The 11,182-nt window shown below is 38.6% G+C and overlaps 1 non-coding gene across 1 annotated transcript; it reads left to right on the forward strand.

The window, feature by feature from the left end:
* The first annotated feature begins 10,874 nt into the window (after nucleotides 1–10,874).
* LOC127090117 (small nucleolar RNA R71) lies at nucleotides 10,875–10,981 on the forward strand. The gene has a single exon (XR_007791649.1). It is a non-coding gene; the product is annotated as a small nucleolar RNA R71 (small nucleolar RNA).
* Nucleotides 10,982–11,182: the final 201 nt, after the last annotated feature.

Genomic DNA, 11,182 nt, shown 5'->3' on the forward strand with positions numbered 1-11,182 from the left:
AATTCTTCGTTGGTTTCTTGGTTTTAAAATAAATCTTTTCAGTTGACTCTATTGATTAAAAGTTTTATCTCAAACTCTCGCTCTGTTGAATAAACTATGATTTTATATTAACGTAGCTGTCACTTATAGTTAAGTCAAAAACCACTTTTGAAAACAATAGAATCCGTAGAAACTCTTTTTAAGAAACACTAATCGTTTAAACACCCTTATCTCAAACTCTCGCTCTGTTGACTTAGGTTATATAATTAAATTCAAATGCTTAACTCTCGTCCTCACATTCAATCTTTAAAAATACTTTTTGAAAAAGGTTAGAATTTAATTAACTCTAAAAATTGCTCTCGCCCTGATCTAGAATTAATGTCCAATTTACACTGTCCAGTCAAAACCTCAAACTCTCGCTCTATTGATTTTAACTTCTTTATGTCTTTTACTTTCGTACAAAAACTTTGTTATTAAACCTGTAAATTGAGACCGTAAAAAGAGTGATTTTAATTTTAAACTTAATTAAACCAACTTAGTTTTGATTCCTTCATTCCGCTTACTTTACATACCGATACCTAAATAAATCAGCCAGACATACTAAACAGATCTAAAAAATCAGCATGTATAAACAGATTCATCTCAAGCAAATAATATAAATAAACAATAAAACAAAGCATATATAAATTCAAACAATAATTAAAGAACCTGAGAAATTAAATAGCAGTCTTGAACACTCCACCACAGGTCGGTTGGATCTGTTCTTGAATTCTTCAATCAAGCAGGAAAATAAAAGCAAAGGAATAAAAAAAACTAGATTCTAACGTAAGGTTAGATCCGGTAAAAGATACACAATAGTTTCCGGTGTAGAAACTATTGTGCGAAAAATTAATTAAATGCTAGAAAAGAAAATAGAATTGCAAAAGAAACAATATAAAAATTGTAAAAGTAGTACTGTAAAAATATGCTTAAGCTGCTGGAAAAAGGAAAATGCGAACGGCAAAGAAATCTGGAAAAAAACGTGTGTAACCGAGAGCTTTCCAAAAAGCTCTATTTATACTGATACTTATTGCAACTGCTTCCAAGGGTCTTCCGTAAATATAGCCATTACGTTGTAAAAGGGTCAAGCGTGAAAGTAGTTTCAACGTGGTCTGTTGCGTTCCTGGTGCCAAAAATATAGGGGAATGGTGTGACGTCCGTCACACCATGTGTGACGCTCGTCACAGGAGTGTGCAAGGCGTGACGCTCGTCACAGCCCTTGTGACGCTCGTCACAGGCATAGCGCCTGTGCTTTTTTGGGTTGGGCTTTGGCTTTTGATATTTTTTTTCAAAAACTTCTTTCTGCACCTCCTTTTCTTCCTTTTTTACTTGTGCTTCAAATAAACTACCTGAGATAAATAGAAAGAAAATACCGCGTAATATCTGATAAAATGAAATAAATTAAAGTAAATAATAAATAATTTAATTAAATTGAGTCCTAGAATGTGATACTATTTCATGTTATCAAACTCCCCCATACTTAGATCTTTGCTTGTCCTCAAGCAAAATACAGTATAGAACTTGTTTTAAAAATTTTAGCTAGATGAAATTTCAAACACCCATCAATTCGTACTAGGTTGCATGTAAACCTTGTTTAGAAGTAACTTGTTTAATCTTGACATCAACAACCACCGTCACAACCTCAGATAACCTCACCTTATGCAAACCAGTTCGAGTAATGCCATTATAGCTATCCTAGTTCCTTTACTCTTATTTCACCCGTTTTCATTCTAGCGAAATCACATTAAGCCCTTTATCTTTTCGCGCACATAGTGGAGTAACCGGTTAGTGATTCTGATCCCCTTTTAGCTAGAAGTTATGGTACGTAAGTCGGATAACTTCGTTATTCAGTCCATTGCAAATTGTGGGGGATCGGACCGTAGTCCGCCCTACCAAGTTCAGTACCAGATACCTGCTGAACCAACTCATAATGGATCTTTCATATTATGCTTTTGTATGATCTGCAGCCTTTAGATTAAATGATCTGGTAAGGATCACCTAACTTAATTAGTTCATTTCCTGATATATATAATTTTTTTGTTACTATGGGAATCATTCACTTATATTCATCGGCTCTCCACGTAGTTTGCTATTAAGATGGTGCTGACTTCTCGTATAAACTACTCGGGGTTACTATAAAACTAAAAGTTCAAGGGATTGGTATAATAGGTACTTATCCTGATCTAACATGTTGAGGTTCTTAGAGCGTTGTTATGGTAATAATTTTTTGTCTTGATTTCGCTCAAGTTTTATAAAATAAGCGACCTTTATACTCACTGGGTGTGTTAATTTCTGTTATTATGGCTCATGAAAATTTGAGGGGAATAGATAATAGAAAGTTTTCACACTAGGGACTTAACTTAAAATAAATCTATATTATAATAATTTTTTTTTTTTATAATTAAAGGGAAATAACAATGAAAAGGGAAAGATAACATACTTGAAAAAGAAGGGAAAGGAGGATAGGAAGAACACGGTTTTCCCCCCCATACTTGAATGAAAATTGTCCCCAATGTTTTAAGAAAAAGAAATGAAATACAAAAAAAAGGAAAAGAAAAAAAAAACTAAAGTTAATGCTGCCTTCTGCCTCTTGTTCTTGGGCCTGGTGATCGCTGACGTAAGTCTAAGTCGTCAAACCTGCTGAACAACTCAGTGAACCGCTGATCGGTTATGGCATTCCTCTCTTCCTGTTGTTGTTGCATTTGGCGCATCATGTGCATCATTTCGAGATTCTGTGCTTGCATACCATCAATAGCATCCATGATGTCGTCATTGGTTGCAGGCCTTCTTCGTCGACGACGTCGGGAGGATGGGCCAACTGCAGTATCGGAAGGGTTGAGCGGGACTGATTGTTGTGCAGGAGCATGATCACCTTGCTCCATTTCTTCGAACTCGTCTGTAGACGGGTTTGCATGTGAAGGCTCGGTGGCTTCGGGAGCATTCAGATCATAGAGGTGGCGGTTGGGATTGGTGACATCGGTTAAGGAAATGTTGGGGAGAACAACGCTTGGGACGGCCTGGTTATTCACTATAAGGTAATATTTTCCGCCTACTCTGTTCTTTATTAGGCGGCTGGACCGACAGTAGCTGATATCCATAAATAGGGGAGGTAAAGATTCTAAAGTTTGGAGTCTATCCCCTAGGTTTAAGCCAAGTGCTATGGTGGTGATTAATCCACCAATTACAAAAGGTTGACGGCCTCTAGCACATAAGGTGCGGATATGATGAAATAAGAAGGAGGCGGCGTTTACCTTAGCCTGCGGTTCGAAGACGCATTCGAGGAAGAAGAGTTCCTTTGCGTTGACCTTGTTGTTTTGTTCGGTCGTCCAAAAACGGTGTTTTGTAGGATGCGGATAAAGTACCGGATAGTTGGGTTATGTATATGGGAAACAAGGAGCTCTTCCCAGTTGTTGGCATCTACACCGGATATTTTCTTAAAGAGGTCGAAAGCAGCAACTGTGCTCCAGTTTAGGTTTAGAGGGATTCTGGGGTAGACTTGACCTTCTGTGGGGAATTATAGCATGGTACTCAATTGGTTTTGGGTTAAGGAGTACTCGGTGTTGAACATACGGAAGGTTGCGGTACCGGTTAAGAATTCGTCCTCACCGGCGGGAGTGTTGTACGCGTATGAACTTAAGAATTCTAAGGTTAGGGAGGGTGGGTGGGTTGATTATGCGTGCATAGAAAGGATAGATCGGCAAGGCGGAGCATCCACTCGATACCTTGAAGTAATCCTAATTGTTGTAAACAAGTTGAATCAGGATACCTGGTAGAGACGACGCCTCGTTGTTGGAAACGCTCGAATTGCTCCTTTTGATAATTTTCATCTTCGGATCGGAAGATGACATTTCCAAAATTTTGGTTGCCCGCCATACTGATGAATGGTTGAAAGAGGTAATTTGGGAAAGAAAAGAAATGTATTTGATATTAGAGAGTGGTTTGTGGTGAATGAAGGAAGGTTTGGTGGGTATTTATAGGAAAAGAATTTGGAAGTTGGAAAAGAGTTGGTTGAAAAGTGAATAAATGTGGGTTAATGTGAATAAATGGGGAAGGTAAAAAGGTGTAGGCTTGTAACGTTCGTCTCCAACGGCACTGTAACGTTCACCTAGTCTGGAGGTGTTACGTTCGTCATAGGGGCGTGACGGGCGTAACAAGTACTTCGCGTGCCGTCCGTCATAGATTGTGTGACGCTCGTCACACAGTCTTTTTGGCATGGTTCAGCTAGCGTTCTTCATAATGATTTTGGTAAATTATTTTTACTATTTATTTTGTTTTGCTTCAGATTATTTTATTTTGCTATTTAAATTTCTCTTCCATGCCATTCTACTTTGCATAATAGTGCATAAATATATTGTTCTTTAATAAGTCATGTAGGCAGCAACAGTAGAGAGCATAATAGATATTACATAATAAAATAAATAAATAGCTTCAATAAAATAATAATAATGTGACATTGGAAGAAAAAGAAAAAAAAAACAAAAATTGCGAAAGAGAAACAAATACGAACATGAATTTAAATAACATTAAATAATAAAACTAACTAAAACTAGATAACTAAGAAAAATAAATTCTATCCATCTGCACGATCTCTGGCCGGAGGAGCAAAGGAGTTAACACGGTTTAGCAACTTGTGAAACTGATTTTTCATACCGTTCATGTATCCTTGAACTTCGTGTCTCATGTTAGCGAACTCTTCTCTGAGGGCTTCTTGTTCTGACATCAAAGCTTCAATGGCAGTGTTATAATCAGTTCCGGGCATATGATGTCTAAGGTCGGGTATTGCCGATTCTTCGGTCTGGACAGGTTGAGGAGGAGGATCAATATCATAATAGCCAGAGGGTGTCTGAGGGTCTGATTCAGCATAAGGAATCAGGTCATCACAAATCTCATAGTCCTGGATGGATTCAGTGGATCTAGCAGGAGAGGGGGTTTCGTTCAGATTGTAGAGCCAGTTATTGCGGTTATGAACACTGGTCCTAGGATCGGGCATGGTGAATAGGCAAAGAACTTGGTTATCAATTATAAGCTCAAACTCATCAGATCCTAGGTTTGCTATAAACATAGTGTTGAAGAGGAAGGGTATACTCATAGTAGTAATGCCACAAAAAGGGCTTAAGTCAAGCATAGGCTGACGTAATCCAATAGCATTACCTATCATAGTTATCAAACCGCCTATTCGAATTGGTGCTCGCTCATCTTGGATAAGGTGGTCCAAATTTGCCAACATAAAAGTGGCACCGTTTACTGGACGGTTCTGGGAAGCACAAAATATGATGAAGAGTTCATCACGTGAAACTGTGGTACTGTTTTGCTTCTTCCCAAATAAGGTGTGGGTCAGGATCTTATGGAAATAATGGAAGGTCGGGTTATGTATGTTTCCAGAGAGAAACTCATGTTCCTCGGGATCGTCATTTCCAGTCAAGCTACCCCAAAAGTGTTCAAGTTCTCTATATTCAAAAAGTTCTTCTTGGCTCACTGTGAATGTGTCAAAGGAGGTAGGGAAACCTAAAAGGTTGGTAAAGTCTCAAATATTAAATTGGTACTCCATGTTAAACATTCTGAACTGGATGAAACCTCTGCTTATTCCTTTTCCATGGTTGGGTAGATAGATAAGGGAACTAAGGAATTCTAGAGTCAGTCTCCGGTAAGTGACAAATTGTCTACAAATAGGAGCGGTTTCCCACCCTATCTGACTCAGCAAATACAGGACACTTTGTCTTAGTCCAAGGGCAGTCATTGCCCAGTCATCAGCATACAGACTAGGTAGCATCTCTCTCGTGGCTAGTTCCTCAAACTTTTGTTTCTGAGTTGTTCCTCTGAATTTGATACCCATACGATCAATTTGTCCCATCAGGTTAGTGTTAGCTAGAGAAAAGAAAACAAGAGTTTTAGTCAGGATTTGGCCAAATGCCAAAAGAAGAAGTGAAAAGTTTTTTTATAAATTAAAATAAATTAAGAATGAATACTAAACAAAATTAAAAGAGTAATTAAGGAAGAAATAGAAAATAAAAATAATATTAGAAGAAATAATAAAATATTTGTGGGTTGTCTCCCACTAAGCGCTTTGTTTAATGTCGCAAGCTCGACATAAAAACTATCAATTATAATCTATAATTTCTTGAGGCATTTCGTCTAAGTGCAAGACTTGCGAATCTTCATTGTTTTCTGCATAGTGATAATGTTTTAGACGTTTCCCGTTTACGGTAAATGGTTCCATAGATTTGCCTTTAATTTCTACTGCTCCACTGGGAAAAACATTGGTGATTTGAAAAGGACCTGACCATCTAGATCGTAGTTTTCCCGGAAATAACTTTAGCCTAGAGTTAAATAAAAGGACGGTATCGCCTTGTTTGAAGATTTTCCTTGATATGCGCTTGTCATGCCATTGTTTTGTTCTTTCTTTGTAGATTCTGGCATTTTCGTAAGCGTCTCTTCTGAGTTCCTCTAATTCGCTTATATCAAGGATTCTCTTTTCACTGGCGGCTTTATAGTTTAAATTTAGATTTTTAATAGCCCAATAGGCTTTATGTTCTAATTCTACTGGGAGGTGACAGGATTTTCCATAAATGAGCTTAAATGGGGTTGTCCCTATTGGAGTTTTGTAAGCAGTTCGGTAAGCCCATAAAGCTTCTGGTAATTTTAATGACCAGTCTTTCCTTGAAGTGGCGACTGTTTTCTCTAGTATCTGTTTGATTTCTCTGTTAGACACTTCCACTTGCCCACTGGTTTGAGGGTGATAAGGTGTCGCTACTCTATGTCTTACGCCATACTTAAGCAGTAGTTTTTCGAGTACCTTGGATATGAAATGCGATCCACCATCACTGACTACTATTCTTGGGACACCAAACCTTGGAAATATTATATTCTTAAAGAGTCTAGTTACTACTCGTGTGTCATTTGTTGGAGAAGCCATAGCTTCAATCCATTTCGATACGTAGTCAACTGCCACGAGTATGTATTTGTTACCGAAAGAGGATGGAAAAGGTCCCATGAAGTCTATTCCCCACACGTCGAGAATCTCTACTTCCAAAACGCCCTTTTGTGGCATCTCGTCACGTCTAGATATGTTTCCTGTGCGTTGACATCTGTCACATTTCTTAATAGCTGCATGTACATCCTTCCATATACTTGGCCAATAAAAACCGGCTTGTAGGATTTTAGAGCAGATCTTGGATGTACTTGCATGTCCACCATAAGGAGCGGAGTGACAGTGTTGGATTATATTTTCTACCTCTTCTTCGGGTATACACCGACCGAAAATACCATCGGGGCCTCTTTTAAAAAGTAAGGGGTCATCCCAGTAATAGTGTTTTATGTCGTAGAAGAATCGTTTCTTCTGCTGGTAGGATAAAGTAGGTGGAGCTATTCCGGCAGCTAAATAATTGACGAGGTCAGCGTACCACGGTGTAACAGATATAGCTAAGGTGGTTTCTACCTGTTTATCAGCGTTATTTTCTTCTAAAGTAGCTATAAGCTTATCGTACGAGAAATCATCGTTAATTGATGTTCTTTCCGGTTCAAGGTTCTCAAGTCTAGAGAGGTGATCTGCTACTACGTTTTCAGTTCCTTTCTTGTCTTTGATTTCCAAATCGAACTCTTGTAGCAAAAGGATCCACCTTAGGAGTCTAGGTTTAGCATCCTTTTTAGTTAAGAGGTATTTGATAGCAGCGTGGTCAGTGTAGATGATTATTTTGGCTCCGACCAAGTAGGAACGAAATTTATCTAGCGCAAACACTACTGATAGAAGTTCTTTCTCGGTTGTGGCGTAATTCATTTGTGCTTCATCTAGAGTTCTACTTGCGTAATATATAACGTGAAGCTTTTTATCCTTTCGTTGTCCTAAAACAGCACCTACAACGTAATCACTAGCATCACACATTATTTCGAATGGTTCGTTCCAATTTGGTGTCTACATTATGGGCGCGGAGATCAGTGCTTGTTTAAGCGTTTGAAATGCTTCTAAACATTTATTGTCGAATATGAATTCATCATCTTTCATTAATAGTCCGGTTAAAGGTTTAGTTATTTTGGAGAAGTCTTTAATGAATCGTCGGTAAAAACTAGCATGTCCTAAGAAGCTTCGTACTTCTCTCACAGTTTTCGGGGGTTGAAGGTTTTCGATTACCTCTATTTTGGCTTTGTCTACTTCAATTCCCCTGTTCGAGATGATGTGTCCTAAAACAATTCCTTCTTGTACCATAAAGTGACATTTTTCCCAATTAAGTACTAGGTTTACTTTCACACATCGCTCTAGAACTCTCTCTAGGTTTTCAAGGCATTCTTCAAAGCTTTGTCCGCATACGGAAAATTCATCCATAAATACTTCCATGATGTTTTCTAGAAAATCGGCGAATATCGCCATCATGCACCTTTGGAAAGTTGCAGGAGCATTACACAAGCCAAACGGCATTCGTCTATAAGCGAAGGTACCAAAAGGGCACGTGAACGTTGTCTTTTCTTGGTCATCGGGATGAATTGGTATTTGAAAGAAATCTGAGAAACCGTCTAGATAGCAGAAATGAGAATGTTTTGCTAATCGTTCTAACATCTGGTCAATGAATGGTAAAGGGAAATGATCTTTTCGGGTTGCTTTGTTTAGTTTCCTATAGTCAATGCACATTCTCCATCCCGATTCGATTCGTTTGGTTATAGTTTCTCCTTTTTCATTTTCAATGACTGTTACACCTCCTTTCTTTGGTACTACGTGTACAGGACTAACCCATTTGCTATCAGATATAGGATATATGATACCTGCCTCTAATAACTTGGTTATTTCCTTCTTCACTACCTCACTCAGGATCGGGTTTAGTCTCCTTTGGTGTTCCCTAGAAGTTTTACAGACTTCTTCTAGCATGATGCGGTGCATACAAATAGAAGGACTTATTCCTTTAAGATCGGTGATGTTGTAACCTAGTGCGGTTGGATATTTTCTTAAGATATGCAGGAGTTTTTCAGTTTCGAGTCTTCCTAGGTCAGCATTAACCATCACTGGTCGTTCAAGCTCTAAGTCTAGGAATTCATATCTCAGATTTTTGGGAAGTGTTTTCAGGTCTAAGGTTGGTTTCTTAAGGCATTGCGTAGGGTTCGGTGTTATTGCTAAACATTGGTTAAGTTTGTCTTCTACAAGATAGTCAGATGATTTGTCTTTTTCTAACTCTGTTTCTTTTATGCATTCATCAATGATATCCATGAAGTAAAATGTATCTTCTATTGCAGGTGCTTTCAAAAATTGGGAAAGAATGAACTCAATTTTCTCTTCTCCTACTTCGAAAGTGAGTCGTCCTCGTTTTACATCTATGATCGCACCGGCAGTTGCTAAGAACGGTCTTCCCAGTATAATGGGTGTAACTTCATCTTCTCTAATATCCATAATTATAAAGTCGGTTGGAATGTAGAATTGACCTATGCGCACTGGAACGTTTTCAAGAATTCCTACAGGATATTTGACGGAATGATTTGCTAGTTGCACAGACATTTTAGTTGGTCTTAATTCTCCCATTTCAAGTCTCTTGCATATGGATAAAGGCATAACACTAATACCGGCTCCTAAATCGCATAAGGCTTTGTCAATGACAAATTTTCCTATGTGACAGGGTATAGAGAAACTACCTGGGTCTTTAAGTTTAGGAGGCATATTCTGGATTATAGCGCTACATTCAGCGGTGAGTGTAACGGTTTCGCTATCTTCAAGTTTCCTTTTATTAGAAAGAATTTCTTTTAAGAACTTGGCATATGAGGGCATCTGCGTAATAGCTTTTGTAAACGGAATTGTGACGTTTAATTGTTTTAGTAGGTCGACAAATTTTTTGAGTTGGCCCGCATATTTGGTTTTAATAAGCCTTTGAGGGTAAGGGATAGGTGGTTTATAAGGTGGTGGAGGTACATAAGGTTCCTTCTTTTCTACGGTTTCCTTATTACTCTCTTCCTTTTCCTTAGGTTCACTTTCCTCCTCAGTTGACTTTTTAGAGTTTTGGTTTTCTATCCTTGGGTCAGACGGTCCTTCCACTTCCGTTCCACTTCTCAGTATAATTGCATGAGCGTGGCTTCTTGGGTTAGGTTGGGGTTGGCCAGGAAATGTACCAGTTGGGGCAGCAGTAGGTGCTTGTTGTTGAGCTACTTGTGATATTTGCGTTTCCAGCATTTTGTTATGGGTAGCCAGGGCATCTACTTTACTTGCTAGTTGTTTAATTTGTTCGCCAGTGTGTACATTCTGGTTTAAGAAATCTTTATTGGTTTGCTGTTGAGAAGCTATAAAGTTTTCCATCATGATTTCCAAGTTGGATTTCCTAGGGGCGTTATTGTTAGATGTAGATGGGGTCGGCTTCTGATATCCCGGAGGTATAGCTGGGGCTTGATTTGGAGATTGTCCAGGTGTGTATAAAGCATTATTACTCTTATATGAAAAATTGGGATGATTCTTCCAATTTGAGTTATAGGTGTGCGAGTAGGGGCTTCCTTGAGCATAGTTTACTTGCTCCGCTTGGATTCCTGTTAGAAGTTGACAATCTGCAGGAGTGTGACCTTGGATTCCACAGACTTCGTAATTCTGAGTTATAGCAACCATGGTGGCTGGAGGTGATACATTTAAACTTTCAATTTTCTGGACCAGAGCATCCACTTTTGCATTAACATGATCAAGGTTACTTATCTCGTACATGCCAGTTTTCGTTTGAGGTTTTTCTACCATTGTTCGTTCGGTTCCCCACTGATAGTGGTTTTGAGCCATGCTTTCGATAAGTTGGTAAGCGTCAGCATAAGGTTTGTTCATTAGTGCACCACCTGCGGCGGCGTCTATTGTTAACCTCGTGTTGTACAGGAGACCATTATAGAATGTATGAATTACTAACCAATCTTCTAAACCATGGTGTGGACAAAGTCTCATCATGTCTTTGTATCTTTCCCATGCTTCGAAAAGAGACTCGTTATCTTTCTGTTTAAATCCATTTATTTGGGCTCTTAGCATAGCTGTTTTGCTTGGCGGAAAATATCGAGCAAGAAAAACTTTCTTCAACTCGTTCCATGTGGTGACTGAGTTGGAAGGAAGAGATCGAAGCCATCTTCTAGCGCTATCTCTTAATGAGAAAGGAAAAAGACGAAGTCGAATTGCCTCTGAAGTGACACCATTAGCTTTAACAGTATCAGCGTATTGGACAAATACGGATAA

The sequence above is a fragment of the Lathyrus oleraceus genome, chromosome 5 (genome assembly GCF_024323335.1).
Source record: "Lathyrus oleraceus cultivar Zhongwan6 chromosome 5, CAAS_Psat_ZW6_1.0, whole genome shotgun sequence".
Lineage (NCBI taxonomy): Eukaryota > Viridiplantae > Streptophyta > Magnoliopsida > Fabales > Fabaceae > Lathyrus > Lathyrus oleraceus.